We start from the raw sequence: 22,984 nt of genomic DNA on the forward strand, positions 1-22,984 counted from the left end.
GGAAATCATACTCATAATCTGAGCTGCCTCTGTTGAAGAAGATGCAGGAACTTACTGCCCAGACTCTCCTTCCACCCTCCCTCATTGTCTCTGATCAAAAATAGGGAAAGAGAAGGAAGGGAGTTGGTATATCAGAGGAAATGATGGGCTCAAATTTGGACATAGTTACATTGAAGGGATAACAGAGTTTGTTCTTTAATCAGATGCACAATGAAAGATTAGTCAGGATCCATCACCTTACAGTCTGACATGCATAGGTGACAATAAAGCTAGAGGCCAGGAACAGCTTCCTTTTCCTTGTCCCATGAATTGAAATAACTCAAAGATAGTTGTAGACAGAAAAATGAGAAAAATTCAGATAGGAAAATTGGAAAAGCACAGGAGGATGTTAATTAATTGATAGGAAATATAAAAAGTATTGATTCTGCCATGAATTTAGACAGCCTTCAGAAAGGTCACCTTGACCCTTCCCTTAGGCATTGGAAAGAAAAATAAAAGGGTGTTCACATTAGCATTTAACAAGGCTTCCTAAATTCACTCAATTCTATTAGCAAACATGGCTTTGTAGCAGACCATATTGATAAAGATAATTTTACATTGTCTTTCTTATATTATTGAATGCCACCCTGCTTTTTAAGAGAGTCCCAGACCAATGTTAAAATTGCAGGTCAATGAGACACAAACTATGATGCATTGTCACTGGGCTCTTGATGTTCTCCATGAGTTTATTCTGTAATGACTCTCTGTGTACTGGATGGTGCGTTTGATAGCACTCTGATGTAGAAATAAAAAATTCTGAAACCTAGCCAACTCATGGGACTGGTTACCTTAGAATGCTCATCTCATTTTAAGAATTATTTAATAGTTTGTGTGATGTTAACCATTCTAGTTTTTTCAAGTGCATTATCATAAATAATATCACAGGTTTTGTTTTCTGGGTTATTAGTATTGGGGATGTTTTATTTTATATCTCCATTACTCCAAAAAAGATTTAAGATGGCTTCATGAATACATGCCATACATCAAGATAACATAAATTAGAAGCAAATGAGAAAGAAAAAAGTTAAGCAGTGGGTCAAGACATAAATCAGAATTAGAAATGAAACTAATGCAAAAATAGATTCCTATTCTAAGCTTTCCAGCATCAATTTATATAAATTCTAGGACTTTAAGGTCTTAGCAAACAAGTTTTTCTCAGCAAGGAATAGATTTATTTCTTAGACTATAAAGACATTTTTCCTGAGGGCTTTTATAAAAAAGATACAGAGTCATGAACAAATTCCTCAACAACATCGTATGTTTGAAGTAATGCATTTCTTAGGGCTGCTTCTTGAAGAGTCCTTCAAAAAAATGGCCAGTGGTATTACACCAGACATGATTCAGAAAACACTATTCTACAGGTCTTGGAAGGGTTTGGCAATGCAAAACCTGTCCAGTTAGCAGCATTCAGCTGGCTTGACTTAATCCAGAGGCAGATTTCTATAGTATCTGGAGAAATGAACGTACTGAAAACCTATCAGGCTTCACTTGTTCTCTGAGCCAAGCTTATGACAGATACTAGGTAGCAACCATGCTTTAGTCAAGGGCATTGTTCATTGGAACAAACAGACAACCACATATATTGGTAAAAGAAAAAGATGTAGGGGTACAGAGAGGACTCCCATAATTAAAATACGAGAAATAAAGAATAGCTGCGCTTTTTGGGAAATGTGTCTGGAAACTGCAAAGAAACAAAGGCAACTGATTTATCTGTCTCTCTCTGGGCTTACCCTGGCGTCTCTACACCTCTCTCACTTTGTGTCTGCATTTTTCTTCTCTCTCTAGAGGCTTTGCCACCATGGCATCCACTTTAGCCCTCAGGATTAACAACTAAGCACTCACAGACAATAAACATCATTCATTTAAATTGCCCAAACCGAAATTTCCAGGAAAGGAACCTGACCCAGCTTTTCTTTTTGATCTGCCTTAGGCAGCTGTCCAGTCAGTGTTGGAGAAATGGCCTTTGAATCAAAAGTGTCCTTTGGTCCAAAGAGTATGGCTAGAGGTGTGGGGACACTTGATACAGATCTTAGGTGGGATGCTTCAGCATAAGAGCTGTAAGTGAGGGGAAGTCCAGATCATCACTCCAAATTGGCATGTTACTGAGCTAGCCACACTGCTTAAGAATAGACACTTTTCCAAAGAAGACATCCAGATGGCCAACAGACATGTGAAAAGATGCTCAATATTACTCATCATCAAGGAAATACAAATCAAAACCACATTGAGATACCACCTCACACTGGTCAGAGTGGCTAAAATCAACAGCCCAGGAAGCAACAGATGTTGGAGAGGATGTGGAGAAATGGGAACCCTCTTGCACTGTTGGTGGGAATGAAAACTGGTACAGTTGCTCTGGAAAACAGTGTGGAGGTTCCTAAAAAAATTAAAAACAGAATTGCCCTACAATCCAGCAATAGCACTACTAGGAATTTATCCAAAGGATACAGGAGTGCTGATTCATAGAAACACCTGCACCCCAATGTTTATAGCAACACTATCAACAATAGCCAAATTATAGAAAGAGCCCCAATGTCCATCAACTGATGAATGGATAAAGAAGATGTAGTTTATAAATACAATGGAATACTGGCAATGAGAAAGAATGAAATCTTGCCATTTGCAACAATGTGGGTGGAGCTGAGGGTATTATGCTAAATGAAATAAGTCAATCAGAGACAGACAGATACCATGTTTTAACTCATATGTGAAATTTGAGAAACGTAACAGAGGACCATGGGGAAGGGAAGGGGAGAAAATAGTTTCAAACAGAGAGGGAGGCAAACCATAAGAGACTCTTAAATACAAAGAATAAACTGAAGATTGATGGGGGTGGGGGGAGGGAGGAAGGGATAATGGGTGATGGGCATTGAGGAGGGCACTTGTTGGGATGAGTACTGGGTGTTACATGTAAGTGATGAATCATGGGGATCTACTCCCGAAGCCAAGAGCATACTGTATACACTATATGTCAGCTAACTTGATGATAAATTATATTTAAAAGTAATAAAATAGAATTTCTTATTAAAAAAAGATCCCTGCAGATTTTTGTACAACTTGTATTTTAGTGGTTTCACTAGTGCTGAATTCTATTTCTACTAAAATGCTTCTCAGTCTCCCCTCCTAAAAAAAAAAAAAAAAAAAAAAAAGGAAAGGAAAGGAAAAAAAAAAAAAACCAGCCTATTGCTTGGTTGTGTGGGATGTCTTCTAGACAGGGCAGATTGGTCCAAACTAATTCAGAATAGTCTTTTGAGGGGAAGAAAAGAGATTTACCTACTGGCACCTTTCCATCTTCTGATTGTCCTTGGTCAAAATTAGCCCCTTAGAGTATTAATTACCCCACACTTCCAATTCATGTTACTCAGGTGTTTGGTGTGGCTGCTGGAAACCGGATCGCATGCTCTGTGGCTTCACATAAGCCCATAAGCGATGAGAGTAGTCATAGTCCTAACTGATAACAGCTTTTTATCATAACTCAGTCCTTAGCCCTTTTTCCAAACTTGGAATCCCTTTTCATTGTATACTTATGCAAAGAGGAGGTGCCTTATATCCAAAAGGAATTAGTGTACCGTCTTGCAGTCTTTTTTTGTGGGGTGGAGGAGAGGGGCGGGGAGAGTGCAAGCTGGGGCGGGGCAGAGAAAGGGGAATAGGGGATCGCAGTGGGCTCCAACTCCCAAATGGAGATCATGCTCCAACTCCCAAATCGAGATCATGACCTGAGCTGACAGTTGTTCAACTGACTGAGCCACCCAGGTGCCCCAAGTGATTTTTAATATGATCTATGTGTCTCGTTGTAGACCCATAGCAGTCAGCTTTGGATTGCATTTCTTGTCATCAAAATTTTCATTGTAGTCATATGAGGATACATAATACCTTTTTTGCAGGACTTTCCAAATCCTCCCCCCCCCCCCATTAACTAGAGTGGGTAATTGGAGCAGGGGTGGGGTGAAAGGTCACACATCCACTGTTCCTTTCTCATCCTTTCTCCTTGGTCATACCAGAATCCAAGATAACTTACTTGTTTAATTGCATAATTTGTAACATTTAGGATTAATCTATCTATTAAAATATTTAAAAAAATAAATAGGTCTGTTCATTTAATCAGTGGTCTCTAAAGTAGGCCATGTGTAAGCTGATCCAACAGAGTGCAAAAGGAAAATATTAGAATTTTTATGTATATGTTTTTATTTCACCCTTTAAAATATTTGTTATTTGTGTATGTTTTTAAATATATATAGCACATTCATGTAGAAATGGAACTATATACTTTACAAATAAATCTACATGTTTGAGGGTCCATGATCAAATGATTTTTTCAAGATTGGGTGTGTGATCTAAAGTTTGGGGCCCATTGGTATTGACGTCTCAATGAATGGATATAATAGTTTTTATATCTATAGAAAGATTAATAGTTCCCATTTTGGGCCTGTAGCCAGTTCTGACTCTTGACTTCCTCGTGAGGACATGGTCCCCTAACACATTACATTATTCAGCATGTTATGCTTTCAAACCACTCACTCTTTATTTAATTATTTATTTAGTATGAAACCTAGCAGACAGATTGGACTGTAGTATTTTATTTATGGGTTTAATTTTGAATCAGCAAATTTGAAGTAAGTCCATGATCACCACAGAGGGAGCATCAGCTTATATCAAGTTAGAGTTCTCTGAGATCCTTATCAAAACAGTGAAGTTTTCACTAGGGAGACAGAAATACAGGCATCTGTTCTTTGGGACTGTTCTAGTAGCTAATATGTGTTCCATGACCTGGAATTTTAGCATATAGGTCCTCCATGTGTATTACATTTCCTAGAACATGTAGATAGTCAAGGATTGTTGAACTGTGTGGGGCTGAAGATCAAAGAGGACTCAAGGAATGACTCTTCTCATGGTTAGTGAGGGGAATGGAAGGTAGAGAGCAATGGATATGGGGAGAAGAGAAGGGCACTAATCTTTGGGTATGTACTTTGCATTTTATTCTTACAAAAATCCTAGAAGACTGGTGTTATTTATTGTCCACATTAGACAAGTTGCCCTTCTCTAAGACCTTCAGATTTCTTGTCTCTTTCAGGTCACTCTGCAATTAAGTGGTAGATTTAGGATTTGAACCCATGACTCTGACTCCAAAGCCCATGCACTTTCCACTATGGCTCCTTTCTCCTCTGATACTTCAGCTCTGCCCCAGAAACGTCATGTTGACATCCAGGATAATAGTAATAAATATAGATATTATAAGCTTAATATGTAGTATGTTTCATTTTTATTAGCATTCTGGATATTGTACGGACAATGGATTAGAAAAGGAAAAATGGAAGCAAGAAACCAATGAGAAAGTTATAGCAGTAGATTAGGCTTGTATTATGATGGTGGCAGTAGAATTGAAAATATTCACAATGTATTTTGGTGATTGAGTTGACAAAGGTAGTTGGTAAGTTGAGGGAAAGAAAGAAGTCAGCGTTGACTCCTAGATTTTTGCCTTAACAAATTGGGTACATGGTGGCTCAGTGGGTTGAGTGTCCAACTCTTGATTTCGGCTTGGGTCACGATCCCAGGGTTGAGGGATTGAGCCCCATGTCAGGCTCCTCACTGAATGTGGAGCCTGCTTAAGATTCTCTCTCTCTCTCAATCTTTCTGCCCACTCTCCCACCCTCTCTCTCTCTCTCTCTGTCTCTCAAATAAATAAAATGAAAAAAAAAATTAAATAAGAAATAAATAGAGGGGCACCTGGGTGGCTCAGTCAGTTGAGTGTCGACTTTGCTTCAGGTCATTATCTCATGGTTTGTGAGTTCGAGACCCGCGAGGTACTCTGCGCTGACGGTACAGAGCCTGGAGCCTGCTTCGGATTCTGTGTCTCCCTTCCTCTCTGCCCTTCCCCTCCTCGCCCTCTCTCTCTCTCTCTCTCTGTCTATCTTAAAAATAAACATTAGAAAATTTTTTTTAAAAAAGAAAGAAATAGAGACATTTGGAGGAGAGGCAAGCTGGGAAGGTCAGAATTGAAAGTATAGATTTCAACATGTTAAGTATCATCTAGCATCACTGTTGGTGGCTGTCTTTTTCTGTATTGCCACTTATGCCAAACAGATGGGAATAGGTATTTTTACTCATGACTTATTTATTTATTTATTTTTGTAACTCCTGAAGCTGCTTTTTTATTTATCCTTTAGGACCTTGCTTAATCCCTTTATCTTAATTTTTGTAAAAAGGTCTGGACTATGTGGCTGTATCCAAGGTGACCTATCATCTCCTCTGGAATCTGTGCTCTAGAATCACCCACAGGAACTTCCTCCTTCTTGATCATGATCCCATTGAATTTCCATGGCCCCAAAATTGGGAAAGTAATCTGATAAGTATCCAAGGAGATATTATTGGGTTCTATAGACCTGTAATTTATATTTTAATATTCAAAGGACACTGTGTTCTCTTACACAATACAGTGACCTTTACGCTACATTCATAAAGATTCCTGTATACATGTGGTGACTTTGTGCTATGTGTACTTGGCTAAACTGAAACTACATTTCTAAGAATTCCCTTTGTTTCCAGACTAGGGCTGGCCACCAGAGAAGTGTGTATGAGATTTGGAAAGCAGAAGAGAAGCACCAGCCATCTTTATGCTTTGAAGGTGGGTGTGGAACCAAATGTGGCTACAGTCCATTCAGGTTGTTGCTGATCTTCTGACTCACCTTGTTATCCTAGAACTCCAGCAGCTCCTGCCAGCAACCTGAGCTAAGTGAAACAGAGCAGCTTATCCTGCAGGTCACTCCATGTAGGCCATAAGAAACAGGCAAGAGTCCCAGCTTGTCCTTGTCCACCCATTTCATATCCACCATCCCTTCTTCACTACTGGTCCTGCTGACTCAAACCCAAGTGCACACCCAGAGGCGGTGGACTTATATAGACTACTTAGCCCCTGCACATAGTTGAATATATGGGAGTAATAACAATTACTCCTAAAGTAACTCCTAAATGATTCTGCATCATTCACAGTGGTTCTGCTTCTCTGATACGACCATAACCTACAAATATGCAATGCATAGTACATAGCTAGGGTTTTGGTTTTTTTTTAAGTTTTTATTTATTTTGAGAAAGAGAGACCAAGCAGAGAAGGGGCAAAAAGAGAGGAAGAGAGAGAATCCCTAGCAGGCTTCTCGCTGTCAACACAGAGCTGATGCAGGGCTCAATTTCATGAACTGTGAGATCATGACTTGAGCCAAAACCAAGAGACTGAGCCACCAGGCACTCCAGGGGTTTCCACATAGTATAAAAGGATATTAATTTTTTTACACTACCATTTTGATTCATATATCAGATCTCATTTTTTTTCAACTCTATGGCTAGGCCTAAATTTTTCTATGGATTTAAATAATTATAAAAGGGGTATTTCTCAGATTATTACTATGTCTGATTACCAAGAAATAAAATGTTTACTTTTATAATTAAGTACACATACATTAATCTTGTTGTATATTTGCTTTCATCATCTGATTCTGTTATACCTGTGTGCCTGTATAGTAGAGATGGTATGCTTTGTATTAATGTTTTCTTAGCCCTTAAAAAATAATAAAGCCAATCTTTGTGGTAGTCTGACACTTGAAATAATATCCCATTGCCCATTTCACTCAGTACATTTCCATTTGACAGTATTTACTGAATTACTACATATGTCTGGATTTATGAATTTCTAAGAAGGATTCAAAAGAAGTATAAGGCATAATGCTTATTCTTATGTAATTTATAACCTGTTACTTTTCTTTTAATGATTAATTTGCATATTCAATTTTTAAACAATTTTAAGTTTCCACAAAGTGTGAGAGTTCATTACAGAGATATTTTTTTCCCCCTGAGCCATTTGAGAACAATGCTTCATCATCCCTGAGTGCTTTATTGTGTACTGTATTCCCCAATCCCCCAAAAAGTCACAACAATAATCAAAATTAGGAATTCACATTGATAATTTACTCCTATTCTGTTTCCAGATTCTCATCATTTCACCAATTATCCCGATGATGGTTTTTATAGAAAAGGATTTAGTTCAGAACATGAGTTGCATTTAGTGGTCATGTCCCATCAAGTTTCCTTCAATCTGGAAGAGTTCATTTCAGAAGTAATGCTGTGCTTCCCTCACTGCGTTCTCTCAGGTGCCCATGATTTTGACTTGCCCCATTACTCATGATGCTCACTTTGATCCCTTGGTTAAAGTAGTGTCTTCTAGATTTCTCCACTGCATCTCTCTCTCTTTCCCCTTTAACTAATGAGCATTCACTGCGTGAGTGTGTGTGTGTGAGTGTGTGTGTGAGTGTGTGTGTGTGTGTGTGTGTGTGGTGGGGTGGGTGGGGGTTATTCGGAAACTGTGTAAATATCTCCTTCATTAAACTTTCCATTCATTCATTCACTTATTTATATCAATATGGATTCACTTATTCAACAATTTGTAATCTATTGCTATTATGATTTATTTATTTTTTAATTTTTAAAAAATGTTTATTTATTCATTTAAGAGAAAGAGAGAGAGTGTGAGAGACTGAAGAAGGAGAGAGAGAGAATCTCAAACAGGCTCCATGCTGACAGTGCAGAGCCCCATGTGGGGCTCAATCTCACCAACTGTGAGATCGTGACCTGAGCCAAAATCAAGAGTCAGGTGCTTAACTGAGCCACCCAGATGCCCAATATTGCTATCATGATTTAGTTTAATGTTTAAATTATCTCAGATTTGGCCAGTTAAACTCTTTTAAGCTGGCTTCTGTGTCCTTTTCACATCTCTCTCTCTCATTCTTTGAGCTTTTTATTATTTTTTTAAACTTTTGACACAATAAGATGTTCCAGATTTATTTATACTTTCTTTTTCCCAGCCCTGGAATCAGTTATTTTTCCAAGGACCCTGGTTTCTTTTGGTGGAAATAAACCAAGTTAGATATTTTAAAAAACAAGATCTGGGAACTAAGTGTGCTCATTACTTTTGGGTTATTGCTGTTCTTAGTGGATAGTACTAAGATTATGTATGTGTGCACACACATATACGTACATCCAGTGACATCTATATTTATCTACTGTCATTTATCTATCACCTCTTTGTATTTGTATTAAAAATTATGAGTTCGCACTAATACCTCTTATTTTACCCCACACTATCGAGTTCATTCTTTTTTTTTTTTTTTTTTTTTTTGGTATTTCCCCCTCCCTTCTCTGACAATAAGAAACGTAGTTCCAATTTTTTTAATATATGTATTTATTTTATCAATTCCCCTCTGTGTTACCACTTTGCCACTCTGCTGCCACACTGTGACACTAAACTTCAGGGCCCTTGACTTACATGGACCCCTATGAATGTTCTGAGTTGCTGGGAGTTCTAGCATGTCCTTGATGAAGAAGAAAAGCCGGGTCATAAACAGGATGATTTTGCATGTAAGCATTTTTGGTAAACTTCCTGGAGAAATATTATAAGAAAACTACCTGAATTTCTAAGGCTCCAATATTTGTTGGGATTTTTTTTTTCTCATTCTAAATAAATGCTTACTTTCAGCAGTTAGTCTTTAATAGAAATTTTGTATTCTTTTTCTTAGATAGGGTCCCCTAAATTGAATAAATTTTAGGCATCCAAATTCTGAATTTGTCTGTCTATGCTATATATTTTACGTACTTTGCTTGATCTAATGCCATAGTTAACCTTTGAGGTAAGCACTGTGATTAATAAATGAAGACACTGAACCACTGACAACCTAGGTCATGTGCTCAAAATCACACAGTTTGGAATTTGAAGCCAATTTTTCTAAGGTCAAGCCCACTGATCTTCTAATACATCATACTCCCTCATGGAATATAACCTTGATGTAATCATGACTTTGTGTTCAAGATCTACCTCTTTAGGAAGTGGATAGTTTTTTAAGCTTTTTGAAACATGAGTAGGCAAAACGTCTTTGATTTTTTTTCTACTAGGGCTGGCTAGTTTAGCTCCAGAGGCAGGAAGTACCTACAAAGCGTACAGATTAGTGTAGACATTAAAACAAGAGTTGACAAACTATCGCCCACAAGTGAAATCTGGTCCTTCGCATGTAGTTTTTTTTTTTTTTTTTCCGGTCTGTTTTTTTACAGCCTGTGAGCTAAGAATGGCTTTTACATTTTTAAATTTGTCGAAAAAAATTTAAAAAATAATATTTTGTGACACGTAGAAATTACAAAAATTTCACCCTTTGCTATTCAAAAATAAAGTTTTATTTGGACACATATATGCTCTTTTATTTATGTATTGCTTTATACAATAATAGAGTTGAGTAGGTGCAACAGAGACTATACGGCCAACAAAGCCTAAAGTGGATTTACTATTTGGCTCTTTCCAGAAAAAGTTTGTTGACCTCTGAACTGGAATCACACACATACTTGCATTTGAACCTTGGCTCCACCATTGGCTAGTTATATGATTGTGAGCATTGTATCTAAGTCTTATTTTCCTCAGATAGAGTGGAGATAACAACGATGTCCACTTTTTAGCTTATGAAGCTTTCTATAAATGTTTGTGTGACAAATATTTGGATGCTAAAAAAAAATTGCATGTCTTAATTTGTCTAAAACAAAACAAATGATGGTTTAGCTCTTATATATCAGGATTGGCAGGTAAACTTACCTCTGTCATAGTTGGGGGTGGGGGGTCCCTCCCACCTCCGTTAGGATCACACACAATTCTAAGGGTTCAGGAGCACCCCTAAACAAGTTTTTTGTAGGTGATCCCTGTTTGTCTCCTTGACTAGATCTGCATAGGTTGCAGGCAGTTAATTTCTCAAGCAACATTACTTTCGCATATCGCTATTAATTATTATTATTTTACTACTGATCATGTAAAAACAGTACCTGTCTGGCCCATAGCGCTCAATAAACGTTTATTAGTGTTATTATCCCTCTCCACCCTATTCTGGAATATGTTAGAAAGAGTGGATCCTAGGGGACACCAGGACCCTGACTGTGCGTGCGCACGCGCGGTGTGTAGGTGTGTTCCTTGGGGCCTCCAGGGAGCTGGCCTATGACAAACATTCGCAGAGCTCCATTCCAGCTATTAGGAGGTTGCAGGTTGACAGGTAGCGTTACCGCCATCTGCCGCCCGGTCCGCCAAACTGTCACTTGGTACAGTAGCACCCGCAGGGGAGGGCTGCTCGCCGGGCTGACCCTTTGAGCTGCAAATCAACCTTCTCCCCCCAACAAGCACACACTCTGCGGGCCGGCTCCATTATTGCCGGTTCCCCACCTGGCCAAAAGACTCCGCCTTTTAGATGTCCCCAGATCTGGCGATAGGGGGGGGAACCGGTCCAGCTCCCAGGGGAGGGGGACTAGGATGATCGCGAGCGGGCGCGGGAGCGGGTGCAGTGCCGGGCTGTGCAGACCACGGGGGCCAAGACTGGGGGCGTGAGCCGGAGCGTCGGGAAAACGCAAGGCTGCAGGGGACCCAGCGGGCTCGCCCAGCTTTGCCTCTTTTCCTTCCCTAATCAGAGGCAGCATGACTCACTCCTTTGTTTCTGGAAAAGATGTATCTGTACTAGCCGGAGGCGGAATTCACCCTCCCGCACTCACCAGGAATTGCTTGCTTATTCGCCGCGCCCCTTCGCTCCCGCCCAGGACGCGGGCAGAATCCTTACACGGGCTGTCAGTGGCTGTGATGGGTGACAGCCAACCAGCAACCTTGCGATCCCGCCTTCCGAGCGCTGGAGATGTGCTTTGCAGGCGCGCTCGCCCGCCAGCGCGCACCTCTGCCCCCTCGCGGCGGGTGTGGGCATCACAGCGGCCCCCAAGCCACCGCCCACCCCCCCCTCCCCCCGCCCCCGCAGCATCACTTCTGGGTGTTTTCCAAAGAGAGCATTTTTACGGCTCCATTCAACTGCTGGGGGGTAGATGTGGTTCTCAGGTTAATTACTAATGAATGAAGTGTGTGTGTGTGTGTGTGTGTGCGCGCGCGCGCGCGTGTGTGTGTGTGTGTGTGTGTGTGTGTGAGAGAGAGAGAGAGACAGAGAAAGAGAGGGAGAGAGAGAAAGAGAGAAAGAGGAGGGGGAGAATAGCTATAAGAGCATGTTTGTGACAGGATAATGGAGAGGAGAGAAAGGAATAGGAGAAATGAAGGAAATTCAGAAGCAAGAGAGGCAAAATGACAGTGATGAGAGAATAGAGTGACAGCAAAGGATGCAGAAAGAAGGCAGAGAGCAACAGTTTGATGGGAAATGGGAGGGGACTTATTCATGAAAGAGAGGGTTGGATTTGACATCCGACATCCACGAGAGGTAAAGTTTCATTTCGGTGAAGTGAACCTTGTGAACATTTCAATATACGCTCTCCTATTTTGCATCCCATTTTGTTTGGCAGCTGCTAGAAATGAGTTTCCATTCTTCTGTCTTGTTTTAATATTCTCATGTCTCCCACATCACTAGATCATTAGAGGCGAAACAATTATGCCATGCATTCCGAGTGTCTGACAGAACCCTGGCTGATTACCTTCTTCTCGCCTGGGGCCATCAGCTGAATCTGCTTTCCTTATCTGATCCAGGTTTTACACTGGCTCTCTCTCCACTGACCTCTGCGGGCTAGCTTGTCCTTTGAGAAACAGACCAGGAGCTGCTCAGAATCCCAATGTATGTGACAAACACTCTCACAAAGGCTTCTGCCACCTACTCATCAACAAACAAACAAAGCAAAGCCTAACAGCAACATATAGCCTCAAAAATGGGTTCTTTTGAATCACATTTGTAGCTCCTGACCTAATCTCTTCTGGAAGAACAAAAGCCAGGGAGATTTTGCAAGGTCTCTGTTAGCTATAGCTGGGTACAAACGGTGAAAAGGTTGAAAGGGATTTTCTGTATCTCAGTCTCAGCTACTATTTTGCCAACACTACCCAATCTTGTTCCAAATTTGAAGGAGGGGGGTCACATTTAGAAAGCCTGGACAAGATGATAAAAACTGTTTTGGCAGGAGATAAATCAATGCATATGGGCGTGGGCAGTAATGCCCAAACTCACTTACCACAACAAATGGTTTTATGAAAATGTTTTGGCCACTACAGTTTATTTTGCCATATGAGGAGTGGTTGCCTATCTGTGTGATTGGATGGAGGGGATGAGCATCTGATGGGTCACTCAGAGGGAGCTCTCAGGTGAGTGGACATCCTTGGTGTCCGACTTTCATTCTGGTAGTTGCCAAGGATATTCAAAGAATGCAGTTTGGAAAGAAACCATTTCCCATTGTGGTTAATGGACTATGACTCAGATAAGTAATAGGAAGAGAAAAATACATTGGTCCCTCAAAATGCAAAATCTTTTTGTAACATGGTTATTATCAAATAAGGAGAGTTAACATTTTTCTTGTCTCAATACGTTGTTGTGAGGTGAAAAAGATAATGTATGTGGACATGTTTTGCAAAGTCGGAGGAAGCTCCCCAGAGCCAGGGAGGAACAATGCTTGGGGGAAAAGCATGTTTGCCACAGGTTTTCAAAACCAATTAACGCTGTATCTCCAAATCATTAAATAATTGTTTAATTAATCCCCTAACATTCAAGCACTTACATTTTATTTCCTGTTTCCTTTTCACTCTGATTATCTCTTTCTGCTTGGATCTGTTTCGTGCATTTTCTTAAGATCCTTCACGAGGGTTTCAGCCAAGGAAACCCTCGTTTTCCTGTGCAAAGGTTAGTCTCCTATAGTGGTCAGTGAGTGCGTCTCAGTTCCACACTCCACATCCGTGCCCTAAAGAGAGCTCATGGCAGAGAATTCAGATGAATCCCTGAATCTATACTGCAGAGTGGGGTGGGAAACTCTCTAACTGTATTTTCTTTTTCTTTTTTATTTTTTTCAATGTTTATTCATTTTTGAGAGGCAGAGAGAGACAGAGCATGAGTGGGGAAGGGGCAGAGAGAGAGGAAGACACAGAATTTGAAGCAGGCTCCAGGCTCCAAACTGTCAGCACAGAGTGGGGCTCGAACTCACGAACTGCGAGATCATGACCTGAGCCGAGGTCAGACGCTCAACCGACTGATCCACCCAGACACCCCTCTAAATGTATTTTCTATTGTATGTATTTCTATTTTCTATTTTCTCTCTCTCTCTCTCTGTCTCTCTCTCTCTAAAATCTTTACCTTTTACGTATAATACCTTCCCCGCCCACACACATACACACATCTATTTTTTTCACCCCTACCCACAAGATTTACTACTTTATGGGACTCAGTGGTTTGCCTTTAGATGTGGAGTGAAAGTAGAAATACATGTCCCTATATACTAACTTCACCCTAACTTTGAAAAGTAAAAACATTTAGCAAAACTTGATACGAGCCAATGAATTTGCTCTGTGTTACATTGTTGGGACTGCTATAAAACAGCACACACTCATGGCTCAATTAACAGAAATTAATTTCCTCACAGTTCTAGAGGCTGTAGGTACAAGATCAAGATGCTGGCAAAGTTGATTTCTCCTAAGCTCTCTCTTTTTGTCTCACAAATGACCTCTAAATGGGAGTGTGATGCCCAGTTTCCAATGTGTGTGTGTGTGTGTGTGTGTGTGTGTGTGTGTGAGAGAGAGAGAGAGAGAGAGAGAGAGAGAGAGAGTGTGGAGAGCATTCCCATACCAACAAGCAATTCTTGGACACCAGCTGGGAGTCTTACAATTCAATTCAATTCCGACATGATCTACCTGGAGATAGTGTCAAGATCCCACAGGTTAAAGGCACAGGTCCACAGACTGCCTCTCCTTTTGAGGTGCCAATCACGAGCCGAGGTTTTTACTGATGCTTCTGAGCAACAAGCTACTGATCCGAAGTTCCTACGACTCCTCCCAACCTTGGGTTCAATTAATTTGCTAGATCAGCTCACAGAACCCAGAGAAACATTTTACTTACTAGATCATCAATTTATTATAAAAGGACTTAACTCAGGAACAGCCAGATGGGAAATGCATGGGGCAAGGTGTGGAGAAATGGCACAGAGCTTTTTCGTGCTCTCTCAGAGAGCACAAATCTCTGTATGTTCACCAACCCAAAATCTTTCTGAACCCGGGCCTTTAGGGTTTTTGTGGAGGCCTCATTACATAGGCATAATTGATTAAATCACTGGCCCTTGGTGATTAGTTCAACCTTCAGCCCTTCTCCCATACCCAGAAATCAGGGGATGTGACCAATTGATTCCCGTTCTGGCAACCAGTCCCCTCCTTAGGGGCTCTCCAAATTACCTTATTAAAATAAACCCAGTTGTGGTGTGAAGAGACTAGTTATGAATAACGAGACACCCATTTCACATTTATGGCCCTGAAGCCATCTTTGGAAAGGAGGACAAGAAACCGAATGTTATGACAAAAGATATTTACTCAGTAAATTCCAAGGGCTTTGAGAGCTGCGAGCCAAGAACCATGAGCAAAGACCAAATATGTATGTATGAGAAATATATTTTAGTCATCTGAATGAGAAAATACATATTCTAATAAATCAATATTACAGCCACCTTCCTGCTGTGTCCTCACATGGTCTTGTCTCTGTACAAAACCCTTCCTGGTGTCTTTTCCCCTTCTTATAAGGATGCCGGTCATACTGGATCAGGGCCCCACCTTTATGACCTTGTTTAACCTTGAGTGTGTCTTTATAGGCTCCATCTCCCTATTCAGTCACATTCTAAAGCACTAGGGGCTTAGAGCCTCAACTGTGAATTTTGAGGGGATACAATTCAGCCCATAACCCTCTCCCAGCATATTCACATGGGCTACTGAAGCTGACAACTGAGCGTTCTTTTTTGGGTTCCACAGAGAAAGAGATCTGTGGTGGAAACTACCGTAACATTGGACCAAAAAGGCCCAGAAATGGGGTTCTGGGGCCCCACTCTTCAGCTGGATGTGTGACCCTGAGACAGGCAACTAATTTTTTGAAGCCCAGTTACCTTATCTATGAAACATGTACTGTTAGTTCTCCACCACTATTACTGCATGCATTATTATGTGGTGCTTTATTGTAATATTTTGATGGTACATCTTTGGACAGGTGGTTCTTTGCACTAGAAGGTAGTACAGTGGTTAAGAGCAAAGCCTGTGGAAACATAGAGATCTGAATTTGGATTCCAGTCTCTTTACTTCTTCGGGCCATCATTTAACTTTGAAAGATTCAGTTTCTTCCTATGTAAAATGGGACTCATAATACTAACAATCATACAAATTCATGTGAAGGTTAGCAAAAATAATACATATAAAATTTGAGGACTTGAAAATAGTTTATCCTCATCATCAATAGTTTATTTCTGGGGCACCTGGGTGGCTCAGTTGGTTGGGCATCCAAACCTCAGCTCAGGTCATGATCTCACAGTTCACGAGTTTGAGTCCCATATTGGGCTCTGTGCTGACAGCTCAGAGCCTGGAGCCTGCTTCAGATTCTGTGTCTCCCTCTCTCTCTGCCCCTTCCCCGCTCATGCTCTGTCTCTCTCTTTCTCTCAAAAACAAATAAACACTTAAAAAATAGTTTATTTCTATAAAGTCTTTCTCTTGCCCTTTCCCACACGACCTTAACCTCCAAATGGAGTTCAGCCCTACTTCTGATCTGGGCTACCTGAATAATCTTTGTGATATTCTTTTGTGCTAATGACTACTTATTCTTCAGGAGGTTCTCTCTTTTCTTCCTCCTTTTCTCACACCAGCCTTCAGTGGTGTGCACCTCTGCACAGCGTTCATGTATTCCCATCATCTCATCTCTGTGAGAGCAAGCCCTTGACAATCACAAGTGTCACAGCCATCTTTCAATGTGCAATGCTGATGTGTTGCCACAATTTCACTTCACTCAAAATATTCTTCTCAGCTTGAAGCTTGAGTAAGCAGGTAGAGGTAAGGATCAAAATACAGCATTCATCTTCACTTGCAAGGGCATCCCGGCCCCTCGCACAGAGCCCGGCAAATAGGACCCACAAATATCCGGGTAATGGATGAATAAATGCATTGTGCATTGACAAGAGTGTAGCCAAAACACTAAACTTGTTTTTCAGTGACAGATCATAAATGGGGAAAAGTCCAGACAGGATAATGGTGCAGGACAGATGTGAAGCTTAAAGTTGAAGAAATATTGATATGGAGGCAGGTGTGCGAGTGTGTGTGTGTGTGTGTGTGTGTGACATATTCTGAGAGAAGTAAGTTCAGAATCAAATAGTTTAAAGGAAAAGGAGGAATTAGGACATTGCATATGGTCAAGAGTTCTGAAAAGTCGCCCCTTCCATTCATAAAGAGTGTTCACAGCCCCATTTTTAGTGATCCCAATTTCACCTAGACACAGATCTAGGCATACATAGTCTGTTTGACCAAATGGCAAGACAGTGAAAGGGTTATTAAAATATTTTATTTGTATCATGAAAGGATTGACTTATAAATCTTTGTTAAATGTCTGTCTCCCTGGGGGAACCCGGCCGGCTCAGTTGGTAGAGCATGCAACTTTTGATCTTGGGGTTGTGGGTTCGAGCCCCATGCTGCGTGTAGAGATTACTTAAAAATAAGATCCTAAAACAAAACAAAACAAAACAAAACAAGAAAAACAAAGAACAAAGCCTGTCTTCCCTGCTAGACATAGACTTCAGAGGACAGGAGCTTGCCCTCAGGGAACAGGTGAATAATTACACAGGTGCCTGGCTCACACTAGTCTCTTCATGGAGATTTGTGAATGAACAAACAAGTGAGTGAATGAATGCACAAACCTTGGCATCTGTGTATTCACACCACTCTAGAGGATTTTTCCACCACTACCACTGAACAATTTGTTAAATAGTGAGTAGTGACCTTATATTTGCAGTTGCTGTATCCCTCTATGTGAACCCTTTGCAGGCTGACATTGTCAGGCCATGTCATCAGTGTCAGGTCACAGAGGTATCATTAGCTCTCCTTTCTTCTCATCATTACATTGCCCATGCTGATTTTGAATTAGCTTCCTTGTTATTTATGTGATAATATTTTAGGGCATATTTATTTCGAGAAGAATAACGTATTTAGCAAACGCTATATATACAGGAAGTTTTAAGTGAGACAAAATGCAGCAATTAATGCTAATGAGTCTGCTGTTAGCATGTAATATTCCTGGTGTTATAATCATGCATCACCGAACATGGGCCTCAGTTTGTTCAACAGATGCCGATCTTAATGGCCACATTCTCTTCCCATGGATAAGTTAGCTTTAGTTAAATGTACCATTAAAAATAACCATTTAAAATGTTAATGAAAACGGTGACTGTATCCACCAGGAATTTTTGTTTTAACCTCTGCTCTATTCTTATTTTCAAAGGGCTTTTGGGAAGATGAAGACCCTATTGCCTATTTACAGTGCTTTACACAGGAAAAGAGAGAGAGAGAGAGAGAGAGAGAGAGAGAGCAGCTCAGTTCATTACAATTAAGATCTAATGTGACCCTTTGCAGCAGCTGCGGGCTGCAGGCCTGCGTCCTTAACGCTAACCACAACGGGAAACTACTGTGTTTTCATCTCTTGTTTCTTCTCAATATTAATTTAGAATTTGAGGCAGAATTAGGTAATTGGGGCCCTTGCTAGTCCAAGTAGTTAATATCCAAATATCTTGTCTTCCTGAAAGTACCATTATTTTATCACAAATTAGTATTAAAGAAGGGAAAATACCAAAATATTGCTACTTAGGCATAAGGATATGATCCTTCCAGAACAAAAGAAAGCCTAAGCCAGGCTTTTTTTTTTAATTGAAATATAGAGTTTGTAAAACAAAGGTTTAATAGATGCAGAGGGAGAGCTGTGCATCTTTCCACATTTTACCACTGGTCATGCATGCCCTGAGACAGATTCTTTAGGTCCTAGAATGTGTCTACATTATATGTGAGCATAGGGCAGAGAAATGTATATGTGTATGCCTATGTGTATTTAATTGGCATGACCCAGGCCTCCTCTGGGCTCATTTCTTTCTGGCTGGGCTACATAAGCCTTTAGGCCTGGCTAAATTGGTTCAGGGCAGTGTAGATGGGCCAGGCTGCTGAGAGGCAAAGAAGGGAAGGGTTAGCCAGACCTGGGGAACATGTTTCTTAAGAGCTTTTTCAAATACACCACCCAACTGTCTTGTGAGTAGGAAGTGTCTCGATTCAGGTGCTCCCAATCCTTTCTTTGGTGAGTCCTCTTGGTTCTGGGAGGTTTCAGAATTTACTGAAGCATTTATGTATCTGGGTGAATTGATGCTACTTAAAGGCTTTTCCATCTCAAGACTTGCTGATATAGAGCCTGGGAGTTTACATATTAAGAATAAGGCAAAAACTCAGCAATGCAAGTTACACTAATTATCTAGGACCCAGGAAAGACTAAAAGGACAGAGAGGTTTATTTAAAATCCAGGGATTTGGAATCAAAATGTTAATGCAGTAGAGGCCTGTGGATGGGGTGGAGAGGGTCCACCGACAACTGCCTGGGATCTTCTAAAGATTCTTTAGCTGGAGCTTCATGGGGCCATAACCACACCATTTCTCTTGACGTGACCAGTGTCCTTCCCCATTCCTGAGTTTCTGATCAGGGTCTGTAACCAGAGTTCACTCCTTGTTGATTACACGTAGACACTACACCAGGGGGAGTTATCACACAGAGTAATCTTTATTTGCAGCAAATAAGGAGATGGTGAAGAAGAACTTCCAAAGTGGTGACTCCCCGAGCAGGGTGAGTGGATTCTTTTTATTTAGGGTTTTGTATGCGGTACCCAGAAAGGAGAGTTTTGCCATCTTGTATAAAGGCAGGCTTAAGGTTGTGCAGGCATATTTGGAAAGCTTGCCTACAAGAGCACCCTATGTGGTGTTAATGAAGCTTGGGCTCCTCCTCAGGAGGAGACTTTCACATTATGATGAAGCAGAGGTAACTGCCAGATAAGAAGGGGCTATGGGCATGCTCCAAGAACCCTTATAAATGGGATGGGGTTTGGGGCTTATTATCTCTGGTAAGAAATACAGGGTTTAGCTTGTTCATAGGCTGGAATCATTTCAGTTGACCTTGAGTCCAGGCTTCTGTTAAAACAGCTAGTATATATTTGTTAGTAGTGTTTGAAGACACAATAGCTGATGAGGGAGAAACTGTTCTCTGAAAAAAATAAGGTTTAAATTTTTTGCTAGTGTTAACTTATTAACCCTATGGGTCATGATTTTAATCCTACAAAAACAATTCAAGAATGTACATTGGGTAAATCTTTACTTTTGAAACAGCACTAGGAGTTTTACCATTGATTTATTATCTCTGATATGGTTAGCTATTTCTTGGCTTGGTAGAGACTGCTAGTTTTTGCATTCCATTTGTTCTTTTAAATCCTTAACTGTTGAGGTTTTTGCATTTCTTTGTAATTCTAACACTTCCTAGGAAATTCTGTGAGAAGTGTGCTTGGGCAAGAAGACCTGGTAGGGCTCTTCTCTGGTGTCCTGAAAGTTATGTCTTGTCTTTCTTTTTCCAGGGACCCTGACTCTTTCTGCTGACAGGTCCATTTCTGGTGTTTGCTTGCACTGTTAGGAGCATCCTCTCCATGCAGACAGACTGGAGGTGGAAGTTCTTTGGACCAGTATGTCTCTAATTGGATCTGGGAGGCCAGACAGGGGCAGGCTGGGTGAGCAGGTAGAATGACACAAAGTAAAGATAACATGGTCAGTCCCAATTTCACACTACCTTATACTACGAATTGTCTTGTTTTAAAAGCCCTTAAGAAGTCACCCAGCACCTTCTCACTGAGAATGTTTGGGTCTGTAAGAAGTGACTAAGAATACTTCCCCTCTCCAGTGTTCTCAAACACATTTCCCGGGGTTTGCTAAAGATCCTCAACAGTTTGAGATTTTGGGGCCAGGAAGTAGAGCTGACTAATGAAAGTCTACCCCAATGTGCCAGTCCAGGGAGTAGAAGAGAGTAAGTTAGCAGGGAGAGTGGAGAAAGGGCCTTTTCCTCTTCATACTGAAGACCCTTAATTCTCCAGTCTTGGGCTTATAGGCAGCCAAGTGTTCCATGTTTGTGTAACAATTGTGTGTGTGTGTGTGAGGGAGGGTTCTGCCTTTTGTTCCATAGACTTGAGTTTAGAAATCTTCCACCAGTGTCATAAGATTACAGTGATCGGTAGAAAAAAATCCCACATGTAGTGTATTGTTAGTTGCATTGAACATAATTCAATTCTATTTTGACAAATGTTGATAAATTATTAGCCTTTCACTGTGCTAGGTCTGAAAAGATCACAAGACTGAAAAAGTCATGGCCCTTTAATTAAGAGGTTAACCTGGGTGGCTCAAGTCGGTTGAGCATCCCACTCTTGATTTCAGCTCAGGTCATGATCCCAGGGTCATGGGATCAAGCCCTGTGTTGGGCTCCATGCTGAGTGTGGAGCCTGCTTAAGATTCTCTCTCCTCTCTCCCTCTGCCCCTTTCCCCTGCTGGTGCTTCTCTCTCTCTCCCTAAATAAATAAATAAATAAATAAAATAATTAAAAAAAAAAAGGAGTTTAGATTCACAGACTCACCTTCTTCCCAGCTCTCAGGTGTTGCTTTGAACATGTTTTTAAATAAATGGATATAAAGGGAGTAGAAAATGGGGTATACAACAAAGAATTTCTTCTGAAGCACTCAGAAGGCAAAGCCTCCAGGTGGTATTAACTTTCTAACCCTGTAGCTTTCGTGGCTAAAAGGAAATAAAATCTCAAGCCAGTTAGGGACAATGCTATTAGAGACTCCAAATAGTTTTTTTTATAAGATTGGAAATGGGAGGCATATAATAAAGACTGGCTATCCTTTGCCCCAGTTTCCTGAGAGGTAACCTTTAGTTCCTTAAAATTTTCCAAGTGGTAGGAGAGTTTCTTTGTTATTCATGTTGGGTCCCTGGAGCCACACCTGATATTTCATGCTAATGAGGTAAATTCTGATGGGCCCCTAGACAGTTTATGCCAATGAGGGATGGGGGCTGGCCATGCCACAAAGACTGTAGTTAGAGTACAGGGGCTTTGAGTCTTGTGGTCGTGACATCAGTCTGACCTCCTGGCAAGAGAGGGGTCCTGGAGATGGAGTTTGGCTGTTCATACAATAATTCAATCAATCGTGCCTAAGTAATGAAGCTGTAATAAAAACTCTGTGCACCAAAGCTTGGATGAGCTTATCTGGTTGGCCACACTCTGGGCATTGTCACACATCAGTATGCTGGGAGGGTAACGTGTCCTGATTCCAGAGGGGAGAGGACAAAAGAAACTTCACATTTGGGATTCTCTCAGACTTTGCCTGAAGTGTCTCTCCTATTGGCTGGTTCCAATTTACATCCTTTTGCTATGATAAAACTGTAATCATAAAGATAACACTTCCCTGAGTTCTGTGTCATTCTAGAAATTATTAAATACAAGAGGATAGTGGGAACTGAATTTGAGGCGAGCTGATCAGAAATAAAGGTGGCTTGAGGTCCCTGAACTTGTGGCTCACATCTGATGTGAGAGCTATTTTGTTTGAGAACTGTGTCTTTAACTTCGAGTTTGGCAAACTCATTGAAGAAGGGCATTTTTAGAGTTTTACATAAAATCAGTGGTGCCTGGGTGGCTCCGTTGGTTATGTGTCCAGCTTTGGTTCAGGTCATGATCTTGTGGTCTGTGGGTTCAAGCCCCGCATCGGGCTCTGTGCTGACAGCTCAGAGCCTGGAGCCTGCTTCAGATTCTGTGTCTCCCTCTTTCTCTCTGCCCCTCCCTCACTCACTCTCTGTTTTTCTCAAAAAATAAATGCTAAAATTTTTTTAAGTTTATTGAAAAAAATTTTATATAAAATTCAAATTTGGGGAGATTAGGCCCTTAAACTGTCTCTTTAAAACAGAGGGGTTGCAGGGGTTTGTTTCTGTCTGAGACGCTTTGCTGATTATTGAAGCTGATCACTAGTGCTTACTCACCCTCTCCCCAGCCACCGCCCTGATTCTTGTTTTTTCTGACCTATTTTGCCTACTAAGAGTCAAACTTCAGACCCTCCCCATCACCTTCCCCATG

Source organism: Felis catus, chromosome C2 (genome assembly GCF_018350175.1).
Source record: "Felis catus isolate Fca126 chromosome C2, F.catus_Fca126_mat1.0, whole genome shotgun sequence".
Classification (NCBI taxonomy): domain Eukaryota; kingdom Metazoa; phylum Chordata; class Mammalia; order Carnivora; family Felidae; genus Felis; species Felis catus.